Source organism: Lepus europaeus, chromosome 5, assembly GCF_033115175.1.
Source record: "Lepus europaeus isolate LE1 chromosome 5, mLepTim1.pri, whole genome shotgun sequence".
NCBI lineage: Eukaryota > Metazoa > Chordata > Mammalia > Lagomorpha > Leporidae > Lepus > Lepus europaeus.
Window position 1 is genome coordinate 56980896 of NC_084831.1, and position 27455 is coordinate 57008350.

A 27455-nucleotide genomic window follows, 5' to 3' on the forward strand; every position below is an offset into this window, starting at 1 on the left:
GAAGCTGTGACTTTCTGATGGAACAGATTTTGTTTTTTAAAAAAGATTTATTTATTTATTTGAAAGGCAGAGTTACAGAGAGACAGAGGCAGAGAGAGAGAGAGAGAGAGAGTCTTCTATCTGCTGGTTCATGCCCCAAATGGCCACAACGGCCTGATCTGAGCCAACCTGAAGCCAGGAGCCAGTAGCTTCTTCCAGGTCTCCCATGCAGGTGCAGGGGCCAAGGACTTAGGCCACCTCTGCCACTTGATGGAACAGATTTTGCAAGCACTGAATGTGTGGAAGGCTCAGCATAGACAGAGCCATGGAGGTTAGTAAGAAGGTGACACAGTGAAGTGGTGATGGAAGTAGATTTGGAGTGGTGGAAATACGGTCCTGTGCCATCTATCAGTACTCCGTCAACCCCAGAGTGCATATATGACATGGTCCTGCAGGATTACAATGGAGCTGAAAATTTTCTCTTACCTAGGACATTAGTCAACTTTTTGTCACTACAAAAAAAATACCCAAAACAAATTAATCATGAAGGAAAGAGGCTCACTTAGCTCACAGTTTGGGAGCCCAAACAGCGTGGTGCAGGCCTTGGCTTTGACTGGGAGCCCCTGATGGATGAGGATGTGCAAGCAGAGGAGGGATCGCGTGGTGAGCCAGGACACAGAGTGACTGGCACAAAGTCCGGCTCTCACAGCAACCTCTGCTGAGAATGCTCTTCCAAGGCATGTGCCCCACTGGTCTACAGACCTCCTACCGAATAGGGGGGAGCTGCCTCCCAAAGGTCTCAACCCTCTCAAACAGTACCCACCCTGGAGCTGGATCCTTCCACACATGGGCATTCGGGGGACATTCAACATCCAAGCTGACAACCAGACCACAGCAACTAGAGATGTTGTAGCCATCATAATGCCACAGTGCAAGGGTACATGTTTGTAGCAATGCTGGGGTAAACAACCCTACTGTGCAACCAGTTATATAAAAGTATAACACTTGTAATTAATACCTGACAATGGTAACAAATGACTATGATATTGGTTTATGTATTTACTATACTATGCTTTCTAGTCATTATTTTATTTTTTTAAGCTTGCTCTCTTTCTCCCTTTGAAAGGCAGACTGACAGAGAGAGGAGGAAAGACAGAGAGAGAGAGAGAGAGAGAGAGAGAGAGAGAAGAGAGAGAAAGAGAAGAAAGAGATCATTGCACCTATTCCCTCACTACTTTAAGTAACAGGATAATTAGAAACCGAAAGTGATGGCTGGTGCCGTGGCTCACTTGGCTAATCCTCTGCCTGCGGCACCAGCACCCCGGGTTCTAGTCCCGGTTGGGGTGCCGGATTCTGTCCCGGTTGCTCCTCTTCCAGTCCAGCTCTCTGCTGTGGCCCAGGAAGGCAGTGGAAGATAGCACAAGTGTTTGGGCTCTGCACCTGCAAGGGAGACCGGGAAGAAGCACCTGGCTCCTGGCTTCGGACTGGCGCAGCATGCTGGCCAAGTGGCCATTAGGGGAGTGAACCAATGGAGGGAAGACCTTTCTCTCTGTCTCTCTCTCACTGTCTACAAATCTACCTGTCAAATTAAAAAAATTAACTATGTTAGCCATGTCTCTCTTTAGAGACTTTGATAGTTTTTAAAACTGTAGTTTTATTAGGAATGTTTATTTTAAGTAACCTAAAAAGGATCCTAAAGCAATACTTCTATAAAAGCATGAAAAAGCAACAGGGAGACATCAAGAAATGGAAGATGGTTTAAAATCATTTAACTTTCTTTTTTTTTCTTTTTTTTTCTTTTTTTTCTTTCTTTAGTAAATATAAATTTCCAAAGTACAGTTCATGGATTACAATGGCTTCCCCCCCCCCCATAATTTCCCTCCCACTCGCACCCCTCCCATCTCCCGCTCCCTCTCCCATTCCATTCACATCAAGATTCATTTTCAATTATCTTTATTTACAGAAGATCAATTTAGTATATATTAAGTAAAGATTTCAACAGTTTGCACCCACACAGAAACACAAAGTATAAAAATACTGTTTCAGTACTAGTTATAGCATTACTTCACATTGGACAACACATTAAGGACAGATCCCACATGAGAAGTAAGTACACAGTGACTCCTGTTGTTGACTTAACAATTTGACACTCTTGTTGATGGCATCAGTAATCTCCCTAGGCTCTAGTCATGAGTTGCCAAGGCTATGGAAGCCTTTTGAGTTCGCCGACTTCGATCTTATTCCGACAGGGTCATAGTCAAAGTGGAAGTTCTCTCCTCCCTTCAGAGAAAGGTACCTCCTTCTTTGATGGCCCCGTTCTTTCCACTGGGATCTCACTCACAGAGATCTTTCATTTAGGTCTTCTTCTTCTTCTTCTTCTTTTTTTTTTTCCCAGAGTGTCTTGGCTTTCCATGCATAAAATACTCTCACGGGCTCTTGAGCCAGATCCGAATGCCATAAGGGCTGATTCTGAGGCCAGAGTGCTATTTAGGACATCTGCCATTCTATGAGTCTGCTGTGTATCCCGCTTCCCATGATGGATGGTTCTCTCCCTTTTTGATTCTGTCAGTTAGTATTAGCAGACACTTGTATTGTTTGTGTGATCCCTTTGACTCTTAGACCTATCAGTGTGATCAATTGTGAACTGAAGATGATCACTTGGACTAGTGAGATGGCATTGGTACATGCCACCTTGATGGGATTGTATTGGAATCCCCTGGCACGTTTCTAACTCCACCATTTGGGGCAGGTCCGATTGAGCATGTCCCAAATTGTACATCTTCTAAAATCATTTAACTTTCTATATGTCTTTCAACCATAAACATCTCAAAATATAAGCTTTCTTCCTTAAATAGCTACTTCAGTGTCACAACAGAAGCAATGTAACACTTTCAAGTATTCATGTTCATATGCTTAATTTTTTTTTTGGACAGGCAGAGTGGACAGTAGAGGGAGACAGAGAGAAAGGTCTTCCTTTTTGCCGTTGGTTCACCCTCCAATGGCCACCGCGGTAGGCGCGCTGCAACTGGCGCACCGCACTGATCCGATGGCAGGAGCCAGGTGCTTCTCCTGATCTCCCATGGGGTGCAGGGCCCAAGGACTTGGTTCATCCTCCACTGCACTCCCGGGCCACAGCAGAGAGCTGGCCTGGAAGAGGGGCAACCGGGACAGGATCGGTGCCCCAACCGGGACTAGAACCTGGTGTGCCGGCGCCGCAAGGCGGAGGATTAGCCTACTGAGCCGCGGCGCTGGCCATATGCTTAATTTTTGAAAAGTTTTTACTCACTTTTGGTCATGATTTTTGGAGGGCAAGAGGGTATTCCATGATCTACTGCCCATCTGTAGGCTCTTTCTCCAACTAAAAAGCTAACAGAAAATTTATCCTTTTAAAAATGTATAGTGTTGGGACTGGCACTGTGGCGCAGCGAGTTAACATTCTGGCCTGGGGCACTGGCATCCCATATGGGCACTGGTTCGAGACCTGACTGCTCCACTTCCAATCCAGCTCTCTACTGTGGCACAGGAGAGCAGTGGAGAATGTCTCAGGTCCTTGGGCCCCTGCACCTGCTTGGGAGACCTGGAGGAGTCTTCTGGCTCCTAGCTTCAGATCAGCGCAGCTCTGGCTGTTGCAGCCAATTGGGGAGTGAACCATTGGATGGAAGACCTCTCTTTCTCTCTCTCTCTCTGCCTCTCCTCTCTCCGTGTAACTCTGACTTTCAAATAAATAAATACATCTTTAAAAATAATTTATAGTGTCATCTGCATATTCAATAAGTAATATTATAAAAAAAGATTATTTCTCAAAAAGAGGTACAGTCTGGTGATCATTTTTTAAAAAGATTGATTTACAGTCTTTTTTTTTTAAATTTACTTATTTGAGAGGTAGAGTTACAGTGAGGGGAAAGACAGAGAGAAAGGTCTTCCATCTGCTGGTTCACTCCCTAAATGGCCACAATGGCTGGAGCTGGGAGCCAGGAGCTTCTTCCAGGTCTCCCACAAGGGTTCAGGGTCCCAAGCACTTGGGCCATCTTCTACTGCCTTCCCAGGCCATAAGCTGGCCCCAGTCTGGTGGATATTAAAAACATCCTGGAGGTGTATATGGCAACCTTATGGTTCATGGAAGAAACTTTGGAGGTGATAGAAACTTCAGCAAAAGAACAAGTTATGGTGGTGGCAGCACAGATAGTTCCCAAGGATGTGATGGTGACAACCAGGGTGGATGTGGTTCTGGTTACAGGAGTAGAGGAGGTGGTAAACCAGGGCGTGGAAACCAAGCTTGAGAATATGGTAGCAGTGTTGGACAATATCATGGCGACAATGAAGGAGACAAAGTTGGCAGTGTTACAAGGGGTCTTCAAAAAAGTTCATGGAAAATACATACTATGAAAAAACTATGCATGGATTTCAAAACATTTTCGCACCAAAATAAATTTACTTATCAATTCAATTTCCCACCACGTTTTTGAAGTACCTTTATAGTAATGGTGGTGCTGGGAAATATGACTGTGGTAATTAGAGTGGGTAACAGCGACCAATATTAGAACCATGAATGGGGTCAGTTTTGGTGGAAGCAGCTCAGGAAATCCCCATGGTTTGGTAATGGATCTGGTGGAATAGGTTGTGCATGTGGTAATAGAAGCTTCTACAAACTCAACAGGAAAGGACTAGGGTTACTATTATGAGATAAAGTGAGGATTGTCAGTAAAGCTGCAAATCACTTTGAGAGAGTTGTCCCAACCACATTGCAAACAGCAAACAGCCCACCACCAAAGGACAGGGGATCATTCACAGCCAGAGAAGTTACTACAGCTTCAGATAGGATATTCTGGACCATCACAGCCATGGTTTACAAAAGGTACAGCCATGAATAACGCAATCTATTAAATGTTCACTCCTCAGTTCTCATATTTGTAAGGGATTTTTCTTTTGATGGCATCAGGTGTCTTGCCCTGCAAACTGTAGTAGTACTGATACCAGGAATGAAAATAAAGGAGAGGTGTCTATCATCCACTGGTTCACTCCCCAAATGCGTGCAACAAACCAGTGCCGGACAAGGCCAAAGACGGGAGCCTGGAACTCCATTCAGGTCTCTCGCACGGGTGGCAGGAGCCCAGTTACCGGGCCATTATATACTGCCTGCTAGGATGCATTAGTAAGAATCTGGATCAGACACAGAAGGGCATTCTGATGTGGGAAGTGGGCATCCCAAGCAACTGTTTAACCTGTTGCACCACAATGTTCACCCCAGAAATTTTGAATTTTCAAAAATGGTGTTACCATGCTTTGAAAATATCAGTATTTATAATTCTCTGCAATCACAGTGATTACTTAAACTGGTGATAAAGATTTCTAGATAGCAGCAAGAAAAAAGGGCAAGAGGTATACATTATACAAAATTCTTTGAGTGTATGAGCAAAGCCATTTAAAGGCCAGTGCTGGACGGCGCCGTGGCTCAACAGGCTAATCCTCCGCCTTGTGGCGCCGGCACACCGGGTTCTAGTCCCTGTTGGGGCGCCAGATTCTATCCCGGTTGCCTCTCTTCCAGGCCAGCTCTCTGCTATGACCCGGGAAGGCAGTAGAGGATGGCCCAAGTCCTTGGGCCCTGCACCCGCATGGGAGACCAGGAGAAGAACCTGGCTCCTGGCTTCGGATCAGTGAGATGCACCGGCCGCAGCGGCCATAGCGGCCATTGGAGGGTGAACCAACGGCAAAAAGGAAGACCTTTCTCTCTGTCTCTCTCTCTCTCTCACTATCTACTCTGCCTGTCAAAAATATATATATATATATATATATTAAAAAAAAAAAAAAGGCTAGTGCTAAGGAGAGAAGATCACAGGCTTTGGAGTGAGGACACTTAGAGGCTGTTTCCAAGCCATGTGTTCCTTGGGCAAGTAACTTTGCCTTGTAGCTCAATTTTGTCTTCTGTCTGTGCTATCATTAAAACTAATTCAGAAATAGCACACGCTTCATAGGGAGGATTAAGCCAGATAATACACATGAAAAATCCAGAAACATGGTAGAAACTCCATAAATATTATCTCATCCTTCTTACAACAAAGTTGCAAGAAGTTATTGACTCATCTGTTCAATAGTTACTTTTAGCATTCACGTGTCCTTTGCTATTTCGGGATCTGGGAACACTGAATGAAAAAGGCAAACAAGGCCCCAGGAGGTACATAAGAGTGAGTACTTGGATCTGGGCTGCTTACCTTGAACCCTTTGCCTACTAGCTGTACAGTGATTGGCAATCCACTGAATGTTTCTTCATAAAATGGGGAAAATAATAGTGTTTGGAAAGGGTTTGTGTGTTGGAATGCAAAGTACTGAACACTGCCTGGTACGTGGTAAGCACTCAGTAAATGGATGAGAATATTTGTATGCACATTATAGGTAAAAGAACTGAAGTTCAGAGAGGTTAGGTAAACTTCCTAAGTCAAACAGGTAGCAGGGGAGGTAAGACTTTGTCCTCTGGCCCATCTGACCCCAAGGCCTACACCATGTGTTTCTGCCAAGCTGAGCAGTTTATCTCATGGCATTTTTTCTAGGCCATTTCCCATTACAAAATTCTCTTGGTGAAAGATGGAGTTGCTTTTTTTTTTTTTTTTTTTTAAGTTTTCAACAGAGGACTTAGAAAAATCCAAGAATACAATTTATAAGGCCCCAAGGCTCTTCATCATCTCAGATTTGTACACTGCCTAGTCTGTTTCTGTCCTTTTGGGCCAAGCAACATCTCTCAAACCATCAAACAAGTCATCTGGAAGGAACTTAAAATCAGTCTTCAGAAATACACAGTGCATGGAGGTGGCCACTGCCTTACAGTCAATGTCATATACAGTGGTCTTTCACTTGTTTTTCGTGTTGAGACTGTTCCATGTTCCAGGGCAGACAGGATGGTCTGTGCCTCTTCACAGGCACTGGGGTCTTACAGGAAACAAGAAAGCCTAGCACAGTACTAGGATGGTGACAATATGGAAAACCAGCAGTCAGGGTCCTGGAAAGGATGGTGAACTCAGTCCTCGGGCCAGGCAGGCCTGCAGAGGGAGTGGTAGGAGAGGTGGGCCTTGAGGGTTGAGCAGGTCAGCAGTCAGAGAGGGAAGCAGCGCCGGGCAGGAGCAGGGACACCTGGTGGAGGAAGGAATTCCACGGTGAGCTGGGGGAGGGGATCTCTCCCAGTTCTCTCTGATGCCTTCCTGGTGGTGTCTGGCTAATCCTCAGCAGCTGCTTGTTGGCTGATGGCGTGGTAGAACCTCTTGTTTCCCTCAGAGATTTTGACTGTGTTGGTTTGGAATAGGATTTGGGAACTGATGTGTTTTAAAAGCTCTACAGATGATACTAATGTCCTTCCAGGTTTGGGACCACTGGACTCAATAAATGACTCAACAAGGACAGATGAGAACATTTGTATCTGTGGTTTTCTGCAGGTCAGAAGCCTTATGTTTTTTTTTTTTTATAGATATAGTTATTTATTTGAAGGTCAGAGTTACACACAGAGAGGAGGAGAGACAGAGAAAGAGAGAGAGAGACAGAGAGAGAGAGAGAGAGAGAGACAGAGAGAGAGAGAGAGAGAGAGAGGTCTTCTATCCAATGTTTCATTTCCCACTTGGCCGCAACAACTGGAGCTGTGCTGATCCGAAGCCAGGAGCCAGGAGCTTCTTCCATGTCTCCCACGTGAGTGCAGGGGCACAAGGACTTGGGCCATCTTCCACTGCTTCCCCAGGCCATAGCAGAGAGCTGGATCGGAAGTGGAGCAGCTGGGACTCGAACTAGTGTCCATATAAGGTGCCGGCACTGCAGGTGGTGGCCTTATCCGCTATGCCACAGCACTGGCCCCAAGCAACCTTATTCTTTGAAAATATGTTGGATGAGAGGGCCGGCACCATGGCGCAGTAGGTTAACCATCTGCCTGCGGTGCCGGCATCACATATGGGTGCTGGTTTTAGTCCTGGCTGCCCCTCTTCCAATCCAGCTCTCTGCTATGGCCTGGGAAAGCAGTCGAAGGGCCTCTGCACTGAGTGGGAGACCTGAAAGAAGCTCTTGGCTCCTGGCTTTGGATCGGCACAGCTCTGGCCATTGCGGCCATCTGGGGAGTGAACCAGCAGAAGGAAGACCTTTATCTTTGTCTCTACCTCTGTCTGTAACTCTACCTCTCAAATAAATAAATAAAAATCTTAAAAATAAAATACTTTGGGTGAAAGCACACTAGTATTTTATTTTTTATTTTTTTTATTTTTTTGACAGGCAGAGTGGACAGTGAGAGAGAAAGACAGAGAGAAAGGTCTTCCTTTTGCCGTTGGTTCACCCTCCAATGGCCGCTGCGGCCGGCGCATCACGCTGATCCGAAGCCAGGAGCCAGGTGCTTCTCCTGGTCTCCCATGCAGGTGCAGGGCCCAAGGACTTGGGCCATCCTCCACTGCCTTCCCGGGCCATAGCAGAGAGCTGGCCTGGAAGAGGGGCAACCGGGATAGAATCCGGCGCCCCGACTGGGACTAGAACCCGGTGTGCCGGCGCCGCAAGGCGGAGGATTAGCCTGTTAAGCCACGGCGCCGACCACTAATATTTTTCTATTCCATAGTGTGTGAGGAGGAGTCAGAATGTAAATGGCCTAAGATTTATTTAAAAAGAAGCCTAGCAGGGGTACTAAAATATTAACAGTAGAATCTAGCTGATAGGTATACAGGTGAGCATATAAAATTATTTCAATTCAGAGTGGATATTTGTCCTAACTTTATATAAATATATATTTTAAAAACTTAGTGAGATGTTTAAAAAATACAAATAGAAAAAAGTTCATTTGCTTTAATATTGTATCCAAAAACATGAGTAGAACCAAAAGTAGGTAAACATTATCACATCTGTTTACAACACCATCTAGTTCTTCATATTAACTTTACTATTCAAACAATAGAAAGTTAAGTGGCAACTTAGAGGCTAGGAAAGATAAAACCAAAAAAAGTTCTCTACCATGTTTATTCTTCTACATTCTGTACAGCTATGTCCACAGAGCCAGCTTATTTTCTTCTCTACCATGCCTAATTCAGCTGTATATAAAATTAAACCTGGCCGGCGCTGTGGCTCACTAGGCTAATCCTCCGCCTGTGGCGCCAGCACCTGGGGTTCTAGTTCCAGTTGGGGCACTGGATTCTGTCCCGGTTGCTCCTCTTCCAGTCCAGCTCTCTGCTGTGGCCTGGGAAGGCAGTGGAGGATGGCCCAAGTGCTTGGGCCCTGCACCCACATGGGAGGCTGGGAGGAAGCACCTGGCTCCTGGCTTCGGATCGGCACAGCGCCGGCCATAGCGGCCGTTTCGGGGGTGAACCAATGGAAAAAGACCTTTCTCTGTCTCTCTCTCTCTAACTCTGCCTGTCAAAAAAAAAAAAAAAAAAATTAACCTGATGGGGTCAAAGCTGTGGCGTGGTGGGTAAAGCCACTGCCTGCAGTGCCAGCATCCCATATAGGCTCCGGTTTGAGTCCTGGCTGCTCCACTTCCAATCCAGCTCTCTGCTATGGCCTGGAAAAGCAGTAGAAGATGGCCTAAATCTTTGGGCCCCTGCACTCACGTGGGAGACCCAGAAGAAGCTCCTGGCTCCTGGCTTCAGGTAGGTGCAGCTCCGGCTGTTGTGGCCAACCTGGGAGTGAATCAGTGGATGGAAGGCCTCTCTCTCTCTCTCTCTCTCTCTCTGTCTCTGCCTCTCTGTGTAACTCTTTCAAATAAATAAATAAATCTCTTTTTTTAAAGTGTAATAGGTAAGAAGATCCAGGTTGATTACACCCTAGGGTAGGGGGCCTGGTCTGTTGGATGTACTTGTTGCTGAACTGGTTGCCTCACCCAGGGCCAGCCCATCTGTGAGGCATTGAGCAGCACCATACACATGCTGGTATGCTCTGGTGCTGGTGGTGAACAGAAATAGGGGGCAAGGGAGGTTTTCCCTGTGCTGGCAGTGGTTCCCTGTGACCTGCTTAGCAACTGTAGCCTGCAATTAACATGAGAGTGCAAGAGGAGCTTGGTCTAGCTTTCAGCTGCTGCATGGGGTGTGCACATTCCATATCAAAGTGCCTGGGTTTGAGTCCCAGCTCTGTTCCTAATTCCAGCTTCCTGCTAATGCATACCCTGAGAGGAAGCAGACTCAAGTACTTAGGACCCTGCCACTCCCATGGGTGACCCAAATCGAATGCTGAGCTCCTGGCTTTGGCCTGGCCTCGCTCCAGCTGTTGCAGGCATTTGAGGGGTGAACCAAGAGATGAAAGATCTATCTCTGTTTCTCTTTCAAACAAACAAAAATTTAAAATTTAATTTGTAGGTATTTAAAAAATTTTTTTCTTAATAAACTTTTGGGAAAAAATTAGCCTGGGCCAAGGATAGAACATACTAGAAACTTCATTATTTAGCCTATCATTGTATGAGGAGTCTTCAAAAAAAATTAATGGAAAATGTGTATTATTTTAGAAAAAAGCATGGATTTCATTTTTTTTTTTGCATCAAAATAAATTTCTCTTTGAATTCCATTTTTCCATGAGCTTTTTGAAATCCTGTGGTATCACGAGACAGAGAGCAGCGGAGACTCCATCACAGAGTCAGGACAGCTACCAGGCAGTAGAAGGGGAGCAAATGAGAGACTTTCCTGTAGAAAGGCCAGTGGTGGTGGGAGTGGTTTGTCAGTCCCCAGGGCTGCAGTGAGCAGGAGGGACTGTGCTGAGTCCAGGGTCTTAATTCAACTGGGTCCAAGTGAGGGCAGGAAGTTAGTAGAGTGGCTCCTTGCCCTAGTTTCCTCCTTGTTTAGCCGGAAGTCATTAGTAGCTGTTGTGGGTACCAAACTCGGAGCTGCAGTGAGGACCCAGTGGCATAAATCAAATGCTTTTCATAGACGTTTACAGTACAGAGACTTTCCAAGAGGTATGATGGCACGGATGATTTTAAGGGAGTTTCTGGACCTCCATTTCCATATGTGATCATGCTGGAAAGGATGCATGTGAAGAAATGGCTAGTGTTGAGGGGTGGGACCAGTTTCCTTCCTCGGCACTCTTGTCCCCATCTTACCCTGACACATAGAATTGAGAATGGTGAAAGCCATGTGGTCTCCCAAGAGATCATTCAGAAGCCTGGTGTAGGTGGAGCCTCTTCGGATCCCTGCAATATGCCCCCCACATGAGGCTCACATCCTTTCTTGCCTTACATTAACCCTGTGAAGGACACAGGTGGCATCCCATTCTGTCTCCATCAGGTTGTTCTGAATTCACCTACACTATAGAGTAGGGCAGGGACATGATGACAATTTTTATTTAATGACCTCAAACTTTTCATTCCCTGCCAATTGCCAAAGACGCCATCACTTCTGATAGTCTTGTGATAGCTGAAAAAAGTGGGGGAGGGAGTTGGTAAAATATATCAGAGAGAATAATGACACTGTATTTCATTTAGGAACTCATTCTCAGCAAGTCTCTCTCCCTCTCTGAATGCAGAAATGGGGTGGTTGTCATGGGGATGTGTCTTAACACGTTTATTTGAAAAGAAAAATGTAGTCAGATCTCTTCTGACAGGAAGAAAGTTTGATTTGGTCTGTTGGTTTGACAGTGAAGGCTGACTTAGCCAGTTAGGCGTAAGGTGAGCATTTTCCATAAATCAAATAGGCTAAAAATACAGCTCCAAGGTTTTGAATAAAATATATTTGAATCCCATGACTTGAGAAAAATGCTTTGTCAAGACTCTTATTACCCAAAGTGTTTTGAAATTAATAATAGTTTTATTTCTTTATGATTCTTAACCTATCAGGTTAATCAAAATGCCTCCAGATAAAAAAGTAGTAGATTAAAATAATTTAATAATCACTTAATAGCTTTTGGAAAAGTCTTTTAAACAATGATTTATTAAGAGAGGTTGCAGGGTGGAGGGCTCAAATCTGCTGGCTCACTCCAAATGCCTGCAACAGCCAACACTGGGCTGGGGCTGAGGCCAGGAGCCTGGAACTCAGTCCAGGTCACCAACATAGGAGTCAGGAATCCAATTACTTAAGCCATCACTGTTGGCTTCCAAGGTTTATATTAGCAGGAAGTTGGTGTCAGGAGCCAGACCAGGTATTGAATCCAGGAATTCTGCTATGCGATTTGTGCATCTTAACTGCCAGGTTAAATATTCAACCCCAAAGATCCTTTTTGCTAAATGTCCCCCAAATCAAGGTAAATGAATCTCATGACTATACAGTAAACTGTTTTCTAAGTTAGGAGCTTTTTAATTCTTTGCTTGAACAGAACTTCTGGAAGATTGAAGTTGCAGCCAACCTATCACTAAAAAATGCATTTTAATGATAGATCACTCTGTGATATTTGGAATATAACTTGAAAGGAATTCAAATAATTGAATGACATTACTACAACAAAAGTTCTATTCCTGGGGCTGGACCAGTGCTGTGGGATAGAAGATAAAGCTGACACCTGGGGTGCCAGCATCCCATATGGGTGCCAGTTGGAGTCCTGGTTGCTCTACTTCCAATCCAGCTCCCTGGGAAAGCTACAGAAAATGGCTCAAGTGCTTGGGCCCCTGCATCCATGTGGGAGACCTAGAAGAAGCTCCTGGTTCCTGAATTCTGATCGGCCTAGCTCTGGCCACTGTGACCATTTGGGGAGTGAACCTATGGATGGAAGATTTCTTTCTCTGTCTGTGCCTCTCAGTCTTTGTAACTCTGCCTTTCAAATAAATAAATTTTGGGGGAAAAAACCCTTCTATTCTCATCCTTTGATTTGTGTGAATGAAATTTCTCAATACTTATATACAAGGGTACTTCAAAAAGTTTGCAGAAAATAGAATTAAAAGATAAGTTGGGGGGCCAACACTGTGGTGTAGCAGATGGGGCCACCATCTGCAGTCCTGGCATCCCATATGGGTGCTGGTTCGAGTCCTGGCTGCTCACTTCTGATCCAGCTCTGAGCTGTGGCCTGGGAAAGCAGTGGAAGATGGTCAAAGTCCTTAGGTCCCTGCACCCATGTGGGAGACCTGGAAGAAGCTCCACGCTCCTGGCTTCGGATAGGTATATCTCTGGCCATTGCAGCCATCTGGGGAATGAACCGCTCTGCCTTTCAAGTAGATGAAAAAAATAATGCAATAAAAAAGATAAGTTTATTGGATGAAAAATTTAAATAATACATATTCCCCATAAACTTTTTGTGAAAGATTTATTTATTTGAGAGGCAGATTAGAAAGAGAGGGAGAGATCTTCTATTTGTTGGTTCACCCCTAAATGGCTGCAATGGCTGGGGCTGGATCAGGCTGAAGTCAGAAGTCTGAAACTCAGTCCAAGTCTCTCTCCCATGGGGCCATCTTCTGCAGCTTTCCCAGACACATTGGCAGAGAGCTAGATCAGACAGGGAGTAGCTGGAACCCAAACCAGTTGCAGGTGGCAGCTTAATCTGCTGTGCCACAATGCTGGCCCCTTCCAAGAACCTTTTGAAGATCCCTTGTATCTATGAAAATGGAAAATAGAATAGAATTAATGTTGAACACCATCTCAGTCAACAGTAATAATTTTTTAAAAGTTTTTTTAAAAAAAATTTTTAAAGTTTTTTAAAAGTTAGAAATAATTTTTAGGCCAGCGCCGTGGCTCAATAGGCTAATCCTCCGCCTTGCGGCGCCAGCACACCAGGTTCTAGTCCCGGTCGGGGCACCGGATTCTGTCCCGGTTGCCCCTCTTCCAGGCCAGCTCTCTGCTGTGGCCCGGGAGTGCAGTGGAGGATGGCCCAAGTGCTTGGGCCCTGCACCCCATGGGAGACCAGGAGAAGCACCTGGCTCCTGGCTTCGGATCAGCGTGGTGCGCCGGCCGTAGCGCATCGGCTGCGGCGGCCACTGGAGGGTGAACCAATGGCAAAGGAAGACCTTTCTCTCTGTCTCTCTCTCTCTCACTGTCCACTCTGCCTGTCAAAAAATAAAATTTAAAAAAAATTTAAAAATAATTTTTAAAAGTTATAATTTATCTTAGGAGAGACATATTTATAATAAAATATTAATTTTAGATAACTTTTATCAAAGCTAGTAATACATTGATCATTGTGATCAATAGTATACTACTCATAATTACAATGATAAAAGTTCTGGAAAATTATGTTTTTTAAAAAGAAGAGCTTAATGTCACAAGAAATTAGCTAAATTAATTTCCATTTCTATACATATTTTTGTTGCTGAGTCTATGAGAATGATAAAGAAGGTTCTCCAAGATTAAAAATGTATTATTAGCCGGCGCCGTAGCTTAACAGGCTAATCCTCCATCTTGTAGCACCGGCACACCGGGTTCTAGTACCGGTTGGGGCGCCGGATTCTATCCCGGTTGCCCCTCTTCCAGGCCAGCTCTCTGCTATGGCCCGGGAAGGCAGTGGAGGATGGCCCAAGTGCTTGGGCCCTGCACCCACATGGGAGACCAGGAAAAGAACCTGGCTCCTGGCTTCTGATCAGCGAGATGCGCCGGCCGCAGCGGCCATTGAAGGGTGAACCAACGGCAAAGGAAGATCTTTCTCTCAGTCTCTCTCTCTCACTATCCACTCTGCCTGTCCAAAAAAAAATGTATTACAACAGAACAAAAATGAGAGGAGGGGTTGGTGTTGTGGTGCAGTGTGTTAAGCCACCGCCTGCATCCTTTATCAGAGTGCTGGTTCCAGGCCTAGCTACACTGCTTCCAATCCTGCTAATGCATCCTGGAGGCAACAGATGATGGCTCAAGTATATGGGTCCCTGCCATTCTTGTGGGGACCGAGATAGAGTTCTGGGGTCCTGACTTTAGCCTGGCATAACCCGGGCTCTTGTGGGCATTTTGGGGAATAAACCTATAGGTGAAAGATCTCTCTGTCTCTGTTGCTCTTTCAAATAGATGAAAATAAGCACTTTTTTTTAAATGAGAGGAAGTGCGGTAGAGATGTTAGTTCAAGGTGAAAAAGGATTGGATGTAAAATTTCAGCTGTGGGGACTGGAGTTGCAGCACAGCAGGTTAAGCAGCCTACAATTCCGGCATCTGATACAACACTGGTTCAAGTCCCGGCTGCTCCATTTCCAATCCCTCTCTTGCTGATGTGCCTGGGAAAGCAGTAGAAGATGACCCAAGTGCTTGGGCCCCTGCTACCCATGTGGGAGACCCAGAGGAAGCTCTTGTCTTCTGGCTTTGGCCTGACCCAGCTCCAGCTGTTGTGGCTTGGTGAACTCGCAGATGGAAGATGCCTCTCTGTCTCTCCCTCTCTCTCTGTAACTCTGCCTTTCAAGTAAATAAATAACTCTTAAAAAAAAAAAATCTAGAAGAACTAGCTCATGTAATTTTCCAGAGGATGACAATGGCTATGAATTTGCTATGGCATTTAGATTTCATTATGCTCAATATGTGATTTCATTACAGACCTCCCTATCCTGGGTCTGCATCCCTGTTCAACAAACTGCAAATTAAAAAGATTTGGGGAAAAAAATGGTTCTGTATCAAACATGAATAGATTCTTTTTTGGTCATTATTCCTTAAACAATACAGTACATAGCAATTACATTGTATCGGGTATTATAAATAATCTAGAAATGAAGAAAAGTATATCGGAGGATGTATGTTGTTTATCTACAAATATATATAAGGGAATCAAGCATCCACAGACTTTAATGTCTGTGCGTGATTGGGGTACATACATTTAGAAGAGTGAAGCAAGTTTTATTTTAAAATGCCGGTATTTATAGTGTGGCCGGAAATTATACCCCTTGCAACATTTTATACTTATCGTGTACAATTTCAACAGTTAATGTCAAAATGTGTCAGGGTTACACATTTCAGAATTATTTTAGGAGGTACTGGGACACAAAAGTTCAAAGGCTCCTGATACAATTGATGTACAAAGTATTTCTTGTCCTCACCTGCACCACCCGCTCCTGTGTTTCCTGGCTCTGTGAGGGAGGTCATTTCCCCTTAGTCACAAAAGCCAGAAACCTGAGCATCAGCCTCACTTGTCTCTCATCTTTTCCACCTAACCAATTTGTGCTATTTCTTAGAGGAAACTCACATCCTTTTCTTCTCTTCCACCTCCACTGCCACTGTCTCATTTCATGGCTTGTTGTTAACATCTTCATTTGGCTGACATCAAACTCAATTCCTTCTACTGTGGCGTCTGCAAGGAGGACAAATTTATCTTTCTGAAATTCCAAATCAACCATATCACTGTTGCACTTGTATAACTAGCCCATTCTTTTATTCCTTAAAATAACTTCTGGGCAGTTAGGACTGCACAGAAACCCTTCTGTGAACTGACTCCTGCCATCGCTCCAGCTAGTTCTAACCTTCCCGTTGTTGTGTCCTTGATGTTCTTCCTCTTGCCTCATCCCCTTGGGATGTGGTCACTTTCTCTGGCAAGGCTTCCGTGTCTCCCTCAAGCAGACTTAAGTGTTTTCCCTCTTTCTTTTATTCCTTCTCTTATGCATTTGTCCAGTGCTTCCCACATGCCTGGCACCCTGCTAGTAGAGCAGAGCTGTTGGCTTCTCACCCAACCTCCTTGGCCCTGCAGACACTTCCTGTGCATATGCATGGTTTCCTGTGTCTTCCTGCTTGAAGGACATCTCAAGAGCAACCTCCTAGCAGCTGGTGGACAAATATCCCAAGACAATTCCGAGGTGTTTTATATTGGTCATTTATATTGGTCATGTGATCCCTGGGGTCACACAGAGGGGACCCACTAGTTCAGGGTGCTGCATTGCTCTCCTTTCTCTCTTGCCTCCTTTTTCTCTCCTTATTGTGCTTTTCAGGATCACCTTTCGAAGAAGTGACTTGCACCCAGTTCCTTTTCTCTGAATCTGGGTTGAGAAAGGTAGACTCCTAGGATCCAATGGTGAGCTTACATACACACCTTCATGCTATTTCATCATATTTCATGCAAATGGTAATGTGGTTACACAAGGACAGAGGTTTTTATTTATCTTATCCATTGATGTGCCACTAACAGCTAAAGCAGTGCTTCAAATGTAGTGTTGAGGGAATAGGAGCAGTAGTCAATATTGGGTGCTTAGTATGCTCCTGATATACAGTTTTTTAATAAATAATTTAGTCCTTAAGAAACATTTTGAAATAGACAGTAATAGGAGGAAATGAAGGTTGACCAATGGGTCTAAATTACTAAGCTTGTGGGGCCAGCACTGTAGCATAGTGCGTAAAGCTGCTGCCTGCAGCATCGGCATCCCATGCATGCCCAGGTTTGAGTCCTGGCTGCTCCACTTCTGATCCAGCTCCCTGTTAATGTGCCTGGGAAAACAATAGAAGATGGCTCAAGTCCTTGGACTCCTGCACCCATGTGGGAGGCCTGGAAGAAGCTCCTGGCTCCTGACTTCAGACTACCCCAGCTCTAATCACTGTGGCCAATTGTGGAGCAAACCTGCAGATGGAAGATTCTCTCTCTCTCTCTCTCTCTCTCTGCCTCTGCCTCTCCCTCTCTATAACTCTGCCTTTCAAGTAAAATAAATAAATTTAAAAAAACAATGACCAAGCTTGTAAATGGTGGACCCAGCTCTCTGGTTGAGGCCTCTGTGCCACTAGAACTTGTTTCTCAAACATTTTTTTGCTTTTGTTTTGTTTTCTGTTGTTATGTGTCTGTCTCCTCTGTTTTTTTTTTTTTTAATTTAATTTAATTTTTTTAATTTTTGACAGGCAGAGTGGACAGTGAGAGAGAGAGACAGAGAGAAAGGTCTTCCTTTGCCGTTGGTTCACCCTCCAGTGGCTGCTGCGGCTGGCGCATCTCGCTGATCCGAAGCCAGGAGCCAGGTGCTTCGATGCGGGTGCAGGGCCCAAGCACTTGGGCCATCCTCCACTGCCTTCCCAGGCCATAGCAGAGAGCTGGCCTGGAAGAAGGGCAACCGGGATAGAATCTGGCGCCCCGACCGGGACTAGAACCCGATGTGCCGGCGCCGCAAGGCGGAGGATTAGCCTGTTGAGCCACGGCGCCAGCCCTGTCTCCTCTGTTAAACTTTTAGTTTGTTAATGGCAAAGATCCTATTCCTCTGTATACCCAACACCTGGCCTGGAACCTGAACTATAGTCAGAACTCAGTAATGTTTGTTGAATGAATAAAGTGACAAGTGGTTGATTTAAAGGAAGATACGGTTATCTGGAGCTGAATGAAGAAAAACCTTGAATACAGTCCCAATGAATGATCTTGAAGCCAGGGGATTCTCAGGATGCTCTCAGGTAAAACTACCCTGAGGTGTTTGACCCTATAATCCAAAGGACTCAGACTCCTTTGCCTAGTGATTGGAGCTTCCTGCCTTGTTGAATTCCTTACTCCAGAACTTAACAGGCCTCTTTCTTTCATCTAAATGTGTCCCTGCAGAGGTGTTTAAGTCACTTCTGAATCTGAATTCCTTGTTTCTGGTAGATGGCAAACCAGAGAAAGCAAGGACACTTTTGACTGCCACTGTATCCACGAGGCTGACTCGGTGCCTGGTACAACAGGTGATCAATGAACATTGTCGATGACCAAGGCAGAACCAGAGAATGAGATTTGTCAGGTGTCCAGTGAGTACTCATGGGTGGCTATAAAAAAAATGCTCTCAGCGTTTTAGGTAACCACATGTTAGTGTCCAAAAACAAAATGACAATAATTGAAAAAAATTTTTTTAAAAGATTTATTTATTTATTTAAAGGCAGAGTTACTGAAAGGGGAGGGTTAGGAGAAATAGAAATAGATCTTCCATCCACTTGTTCACACCCTAATGTCTGTAACAGTGGGGGTTGGATGAGACTGAAGCCAGGAGCCAGGAACTCCATCTGGGTCTCCCACATGGGTGGCAGGAGTCTAAGTACTTGGACTATCCTCCTCTGCCTTCTCAGGCACTTAGCAGGGAGCTGGATTGGAAGTACAGCAGCCAGGACTCACCTGTGCTCCTACATGGGGTGCTGGTGTCACAGGCAAGGTCTTCACCTGCTGGGCCCCTAAAGATCTTATTTTTTTAAAAAGATTTATTTATTTATTATTTATCTGAAAGAGTTACATACAGAGAAAAAGAAAGGCAGAGAGAGAGAGAGAAAGAGAGAGAGAGAGAGAGAGAGAGAGAGAGAGAGAGAGAGTCTTCCATCCACTGGTTCACTCCCCAGTTGGCCGCAACTGCTAGAGCTGCACTGATCCAAAGCCAGGAGCCAGGAGCCTCCTCCGAGTCTCCCATGTGGGTGCAGGGGCCCAAGGACTTGGGCCATCTTCCACTGCTTTCCCAGGCCATAGCAGAGAGCTGGATTGGAAGTGGAGCAGCCGGAACTAGAATCAGCGACCATATGGGGCTCTAACCCGCTGCGCCACAGTGCCAGCCCTGCTTTGTTTTCTATTCATGAATTGGGCAACATTTTATTCCATAAAATGGGATGAGTGTTCTGATGTGATGAAAAAAGGAGGTTGGTTTAATAGACGGAAATAGGCTGAATAAAGTAGAAGCAAAAGAAGCATAAAAGCAGATTTGTCACGTAAAAGTCACCTTTCTTCTAAGGTGGGAACAGCGTGACAGGAACAATAACTGATGAATTAACATCATGTTATTTCATGTTAAATTTTTTTTTAAACTTTAATGAATATAAATTTCCAGTGTACAGCTTATGGATTACAATGGCTCCCCCCCCCATAACTTCCCCCCCACCCACAACCCTCCCCTTTCCTGCTCCCTCTCCCCTTCTGTTAGGTAGGAAGTCAGTTATGAGCTTATGTGTGTGTAACAGGCCTGAAGAGAAGACATCTATGTCCAGCATATGCTGCATCTCAAGGTCATCCCAATGGTGTTTCAGGGGCAGCCTGGTATTCACATCCTGCCCTGCCCTGTCCCCTTCTGAAGTAGGCAGGCATACAGGTTGGAGTTGATCGGATTTGTGAACTGGAAGACCACGCCCCTGTGTGACCTCATGCTCCTACCTGATGCCTTGGCCACGCCCTTGTGTGGCTTCATTCCCCTACCTGACCTTACCGGGGTGCCCACCAGCCAATCAGGTTAATTGACCACTCCCCTTTGGAGTGGGTTAAAAGCCTGGGGCACAATGTGCCCAGCCTGCTCTTTTTCCCTGGCGTCTTGCTAGGAAGGGGCTTGCTGTAGCCCCACGCCTCCAGGGCGCATGGCCTTCGGGCCATGTGCTCTGGGCTTCCTGGCCTAGATGCTCTTCCACGTGGCTGGTTCCTGGTGCTCGGTATGAACCCCTAATTACCTCTTTTTCTTAAATAAAGCTCTTACTCTCCTATGTATCTTTCTTACTAAATAAAAGCTTAAAATGTACCATGCTGCCTCGTTTATCTGTGCCGGTATTTAGAATTCTTCTCTAAATATTAGGCAAGAACCCTCTTGGGCTTATTAATATTGGGGATTTGGTAATAAGCCCGTGGTAAAATTGTAAGGCACCCCAAATTCTGGTAGTACATGTGGCACCCCGGCTAGCATGTCTATGGAACTATAAGGGGCCACGTTTTAGTGTGAATTTTAGGGGGTCTATTCCGATATCATACCCTACACATGATCACTTCTACCTGATAACCTGCCAGGTGGAGGTCCCCACCCCTTCTGCCTGATAAATCTTCCACAAATCTCCCAGGTGCAGCCCAGTATCTGCATCTCAAACACCCTGCTCTCTTTCTCCTATCTGATAATATTTGCATCCATAAAGTCCTTTGTTTCAGACCTTCAAGAGAAAACTCAAGGAGAAGCTTCTTAACATTTGCAAAACTCAGGGAGAAGTTTTTCTATTTACATCCAAAAAGCCCTTTGTTCCCAGAGGAACAGAGGTGGGGAAGCAAGACCCATCCTAAAAACCCCAGCCTCAACCAGACTGCCTTCTGCCTCTCTGCTGAGCCGCCTGCCTGGCCTGGTCAGGTGTAATCTCCCCATTCAACATGTAACCTCACTCCTTCCCCCACCCCCCAGCCTCTCAGGCTCTGTCTGGAGAGGTGCCCATCCGTCCTTACGGATGTCCCTTCCCTAATAAACCTTGATACTTTCCCTCCCACTACTCTCTGTCTCATGCCTGAATTCTTTCTTGCGTGAAGACAAGAACCCTCCAATTTCTCCGGTAACACTTCCATTCACATCAAGACTCATTTTCAATTCTCTTTACATACAGAAGATAGTTTAGTATATATTAAGTAAAAATTTCAACAGTTTGCCCCCACATAGCAACACAAAGTGAAAAAGTACTGTTGGAGTACTAGTTATAGCATTAAATAACATGTTAAATTTCTTAACCTTGACTGAAGCAGTGGGAGTTTTATGATCATATAAATTACTGGCCTGTGTAGGAAACTTGTCCGTCACCTCTCTAATCCTATTTTCTCAGAAAGTTGGAGAAACAGCTTAGTTTCAACTTGGTGCAACTTTGATGTCATTGATTCCATTCTGACTTTCAGCCTGGTCCGTTGGGGCCTCGGGCAGGAACTTTGTTCAAAACAATGGCCTCGTGCAAATTGTAAAGTAAAAATTACAGGAGGTCATTGTTTTGGATTAAGCTCCTACACTGGGTCTCAATAGACCGGGCAGAAAATCAAAATGGAGTCACTCATGCTGAAGTTCCGTAACAGAGCTGGTGTTGTGGAGCTGCAGGTTAAGCCACTGCCTGTAATGCTGGCATCCAATGTGAATGCCCATAGGAACTACTCGGCTTCTGATCCAGCTCCTTGCTAATGCACTTGGGAAAGCAGCAGAGGATGGCCCAAGTACTTGGGCCCCTGCCACCAACATGTGAAACCCTGATGGAGTTTCTGGTTCCAGGCTGTTGCAGCCATTTGAAGAGTGAAAGAGGATCTTTCATTTCATTTCATCTTTCTCTCCCTCTCTCTGTAACTCTTCCTTTCAAATAAACAAATAAATTAAAAAAAAAAAATAAAGTTCCATTTCAGCAAGCAAAAATTAAATTGATCTCTGAGAAATCAGGATTGGAGACAAAACAACCTAACTTTCCAAACAGACCAGTTTCAACTGTCATGATAATGTAGTTCCCTGTGCTTTAATTCTTACACAAAAGAAGTAACTTTATGCTAACAAATCAGTTAATTTCCCCATTATTCTGTCTGGATTGCCCTACCTTACAGAGAAAGTAACTAGGAAATGACCCATCTGCTGTTTTATTTATTTATTTGTTTATACGGTTAGCCCATTGAATTTTGTTATGGAAATATTTCATAACATATAGATTCACGGGTCTGGTGCTGTGGCTTAGTAGGTTAAGCCTCCACCTGTAACACTGGCACTCCATGTGGCACTGGTTCGTGTCCCGGCTGTACTACTTCTGACCCAGCTCTCTGCTAATGGCCTGTGAAAGCAGTGGAAGATGGCCCACATGATTTTCAACAGATGCATAGCATATCCAATATACCTGTAGTTTATTCATGTAGCTCCCCTGCTAGACATTTGTTAAATTCTTTAGGCAGTGTAACATTGCTTTACATCTCTTGTAAATTGGCATATTTATAAAACACATTCCTATGGCCCAAGTGCTTGGGAGCCTGCACCCATGTCAAAGACCAGGAGGAAGCACCTGGCTCCTGGCTTCGGAACGGCATAGCTCCGGCCGTAGCGGCCATTTGGGGGGTGAACCAATGGAAGAAAAACCTTTCTCTTTGTCTCTCTCTCACTGTCTAACTCTATCTGTCAAAATAAAATAAAAAAATGCATTCCTAGAAGAACTGCTGTATCAGAAGGCAAATATGTTTGATATCGGACAAGACCCCCTAAAATTCACACTAAAACGTGGCCCCTTAAAGTTCCATAGAAATGCTAGCCGGGGTGCCACATGTACTACCAGAATTTGGGGTGCCTTACGATTTTACCACGGGCTTATTACTAAATCCCCGATATTAATAAGCCCAAGAGGGTTCTTGCCTAATATTTAGAGAATTCTAAATACCGGCACAAATAAACGAGGCAGCATGGTACGTTTTAAGCTTTTATTTAGTAAGAAAGATGCATAGGAGAGTAAGAGCTTTATTTAAGAAAAAGAGGTAATTAGGGGTTCATACCGAGCACCAGGAACCAGCCACGTGGAAGAGCATCTAGGCCAGGATGCCCAGAGCACATGGCCCGAAGGCCATGCGCCCTGGAGGCGTGGGGCTACCGCAAGCCCCTTCCTAGCAAGACGCCAGGGAAAAAGAGCAGGCTGGGCACACTGTGCCCCAGGCTTTTAACCCACTCCAAAGGGGAGTGGTCAATTAACCTGATTGGCTGGTGGGCACCCCGGTAAGGTCAGGTAGGGGAATGAAGCCACACAAGGGCGTGGCCAAGGCATCAGGTAGGAGCATGAGGTCACACAGGGGCGTGGTCTTCCAGTTCACAAATCCGATCAACTCCAACCTATATGCCTGCCTACTTCATGTTTACCACTGACACATTACCAAGTTTCTCAGAAGACGTTTTACCAAGTTTACCTCTATCAACTTTTGTGCTGTAAGGACCTTTCTGTACAACTTGATATTTTCTCAACTCTGAATTAGTACTTCTAATTCTGAACATACATTAGGCTTTGGGCAATTGGTTGAATAGCTAATGCCTAATAATTAAAGAAAGATAATACTGATTGTAATAAACACTAACAAAGTCTAGTTTACATAGGCAAGCATTTGAAAGCCTAGTAGGTAAAATTTTACCTCTGTTAGGCTAATGCCACCTTTCTCTCTCTCTTTTTTTAAAATAATATTTATTTATTTAAAAGTCAGAGTTACAGAGAGAGAAGGAGAGGCAGAGAGAGGGAGAGAGAGAGATTGAGATCTTCCATCCACTGTTTCACTCCCCAATTGGCTGCAACGGGTGGAGCCTATCCGAAGCTAGGAGCTGTTAGGTAGGAAGTCAGTTATGAGCTTATGTGTGGGTAACAGGCCTGAAGAGAAGACATCTATGTCCAGCATATGCTGCATCTCAAGGTCATCCCAATGGTGTTTCAGGGGCAGCCCGGTAGTATTCACATCCTGCCCCGCCCTGCCCCCATCTACCTGATAACCTGCCAGGTGGAGGTCCCCCACCTCTTCTGCCTGACAATCTTCCACAAATCTCCCAGGTGCAGCCCAGTATCTGCATCTCAAACACCCTGCTCTCTTCCTCCTATCTGATAACATTTGCATCCATAAAGTCCTTTGTTTCAGACCTTCAAGAGAAGGTTTTTCTATTTACATCCAAAAAGCCCTTTGTTCCAAGAGGAACAGAGGTGGGGGAAGCAAGACCCATCTCCTTAAACCCAACCCAACAACTCCCCCACCCCATCCCCCACCCCGGCCTTAACTGGACTGCAAGCTCAACCCTCTGCCTCTCTGCTGAGCCGCCCGCCTGGTCTGGTCAGGTGTAATCTCTCCACTCAACATGTAACCTCGCTCCTCCCCCCCCCCCCCCAGTCTCTCAGGCTTTGTCTGGAGAGGTGCCCATCCGTCCTTACGGATGTCCCTTCCCTAATAAACCTTGATACTTTACCTCCCACTACTCTCTGTCTCACACCTGAATTCTTTCTTGCGTGAAGACAAGAACCCTGCAATTTCTCCAGTAACAGGAGCCAGGAGTTTCTTCCAGATCTCCGACATGGGTGCAAGGGCCCAAGCACTTGGGCCATCTTCTACTGCTTTCCCAGGCCACAGCAGAGAGCTGGACCCAAAGTGGAGCAGCCGGGACTCGAACCAGCGCCCATATGGGATGCCAGCCCTGCAGGAGGCAGCTTTATCTCCTATGCCACAGCGCTGGCCCTGGTTAATAACCACCTTTCAATAAACATCATTAAAAAAAACATTTTGGGCTTTCTTTGAGGTCTTCCTAATTTTTTTTTTTTTTCCCATTTCTCTTTTCAGTTTCCTTGCTTTGTGTCTTTGAGCCATTGATACAAGCTCCTCTGGGATACTCTGATTTGCTCTTCCCAGAATATTAATCAGTTCAGTGGCAGTCCTCCAATCATTTCTAGTGATGAGGGTAACTGCCACCCCAGCTCTTCCTGTTCTTCCAGTGTGCCCTACTCTGTATATATTCTTCAATGTTCCGTAGAAAATCATAATTATAGACATGCCTGATATCATGGACATTCAATCCACATTAAATCAGTAGCAATTAATATTCTCACTTTGCCTGTTTTAAAGTTCTTTAATGCTTTCTCCTGATCACTTTATTCTCTGTTGCCATGCAGATTCTACTGGTAAGTGTGGGAGGACTAGGTCACTTGATGAATGATAGGTCACAGCTCCTCCACTGACAAAGACTGTGACTTTGTCTTTAGGTGACCTATTTTCTAGGAACTTTTGTAGAGGCATTCATTTCTCTTCTTCCATGGTGATGATTATATTTTTGCTTTCTTGTACTTACAACAACTTGGTCCAAGTTTCTAACATGCACAGTCATTGGCTCTTTCAAGTCTGTGCAGGTTGTTGGACACCAGATGGCCAGGTTGGGCTTGTCATAATTATCTGCCTACTGGGGCACATGTCTAATAAAATCTTCATTATCTGGGGTTCAAATCCCAGGTTCAACATCTTGTCTGCTGATGGGGCTGGTGCTGTGGCGTAGCAGGTAAAGCCACTACCTGTGGTGCCAGTGTCTCATGTGGGCATCAGTCTGAGTCCTGGCTGCTCCATTTCTGATCCAGCTCTCTGCTATGGCCCGGGAAAGCAGTAGAAGATGGCCCAAGCCCTTGTGTCCCTGCACCCACGGGGGAGACCGGGTAGAAGTTTTTGGCTCCTGGCTTTGGATTGGTGCAGCTCAGGCCATTGTGACCATTTGGGGAGTGAACCAGCAGATAGAAGAGTTTTCTCTCTTTGCCTCTGCCTTTCTGTACTTTTACCTTTCAAATAAATAAATACATCTTTTAAAAAAATCTTGTCTGCTTCATAAAACCAAGTGGATCATGCTCTTGAGTTTGAGGAAGTTATTCATTTGTAGATCATTTAGCCTTTTTTTTTTTTTAATAGAGAGAGACAGAGAGAGAGTTATAGACAGTGAGAGAGGCTTTCCTTCCGTTGGTTCACTCCCCTAATGGCCACTACAGCTGGCGTGCTGCACCGATCCGGTGCCAGAAGGCAGGTGCTTCCTCCTGGTCTCCCATGCAGGTGCAGGGACCCAAGCACTTGGGCCATCCTCCACTGCCCTCCCGGGCCACAGCAGAGAGTTGGACTGGAAGAGGAGCAACTTGGACTAGTACCTGGTGCTCCAAACGGGACTAGAACCCCGGGTGCTGGCATTGCAGGCAGAGGATTAGCCAAGTGAGCCACGGCGCCGGCCTGTAGATCATTTAGTCTTTCTGGAGTTGCAGTAACGATGTCTATGCTATTTATTTATTTGTTTGTTTGTTTGTTTATTTAAGATTTACTTCTTTATTTGAAAGGCAGAGTTACAGAGGCAGAAAGTGAGAGAAAGGTCTTCCATCTGCTAGTCACTCCTCAAATGGTTGCCACGGCCAGAGCTGCACCGATCTGAAGCCAGGAGCCAGGAGCCAGGAACCAGGAGCTTCTTCTGGGTCTCCCACGCAGGTGCATGGGCCCAAGGACTTGGGCCATCTTTTACTGCTTTCCCAGGCCATAGCAGAGAGCTGGATGGGAAGTGGAACAGCTGGGACTTGAGCTGGTGCCCATATGGGATGCCTGTGCCAGCAGTGGCTTTACCCGCTACTCCACAGCTCGGGTTTCTATGCCTTTTGAAACAGCTTATATTTGTGCATCTCTATCTGCACCACCTTATACAGAAACACTTGTATGATTTTTGTACAAATACTTAGAACATTAAGCTTGCATCTGAACAGCTGTGTAAGGACTAACAATATTCTTTTCTATCTACCAATTGGTTGATGCCTAGATGAAGAAATCCAGGCATTAAATGGGACAATGTCTTCCCATTCCCATTTGGGCTACTCCTATGACATGTATTCCTTTGCCTGCGATGGAACTGGTGCTGGTTTTTAAAACCCTGCCTTTTTAATATTTTTCATGACTTCAGGATAAGTTTGAAAGGCATCTTCAATTCAATAGGTAGCATTGGGTCCAGGACATTTCTTACCTTTCGAGTCATCACATATTACATTACAACTTTCCTTCCTCCAGTTGTTTATTTGCTCTTGTGTCATCAAGCTTGTTTTATTCTGACCAGACATTAACATTTTTCTTGGGATGGACACTGATGTGGTGGGTAAAGCTGCCGTCTGTGATGCCAGCATCTCATATGGGTGCCGGTTCGAGTCCTGGCTGCTCCACTTCCAACCTGGCTCTCTGCTCTGGCCTGGGTAAGCAGTAGAAGATGGCCCAAGTCCTTGGACCCATGCACCTGCGTGGGAGACCCGGAAAAAGCTCAGGGCTCTGGCTTGAATGAGCCCAGCTCCAGCCGTTGCGGCCATTTGGGGAGTGAACCAGCAGATGGAAGATTCTCTCTCTATGTAACTCTACCTTTCAAATAAATAAACAAATCTAAAAAAAGTTTTTCTTAATTGGAGGTAAATCAACTCTGTGACTTAGATTATAATTTTCTTTATTTATTTAAACAAAATCATCTTTTACTTTTGTTTTTGTCTACATTGCTTTGATGC

The 27455-nt window shown here is 45.1% G+C and overlaps 1 pseudogene; it reads right to left on the reverse strand.

Annotated features, from left to right (window-relative positions):
- Positions 1-27032, reverse strand: part of LOC133759104 (probable ATP-dependent RNA helicase DDX43) — a 64080-nt pseudogene extending 37048 nt beyond the window's left edge.
- Between the last annotated feature and the right edge of the window lie 423 nt (positions 27033-27455).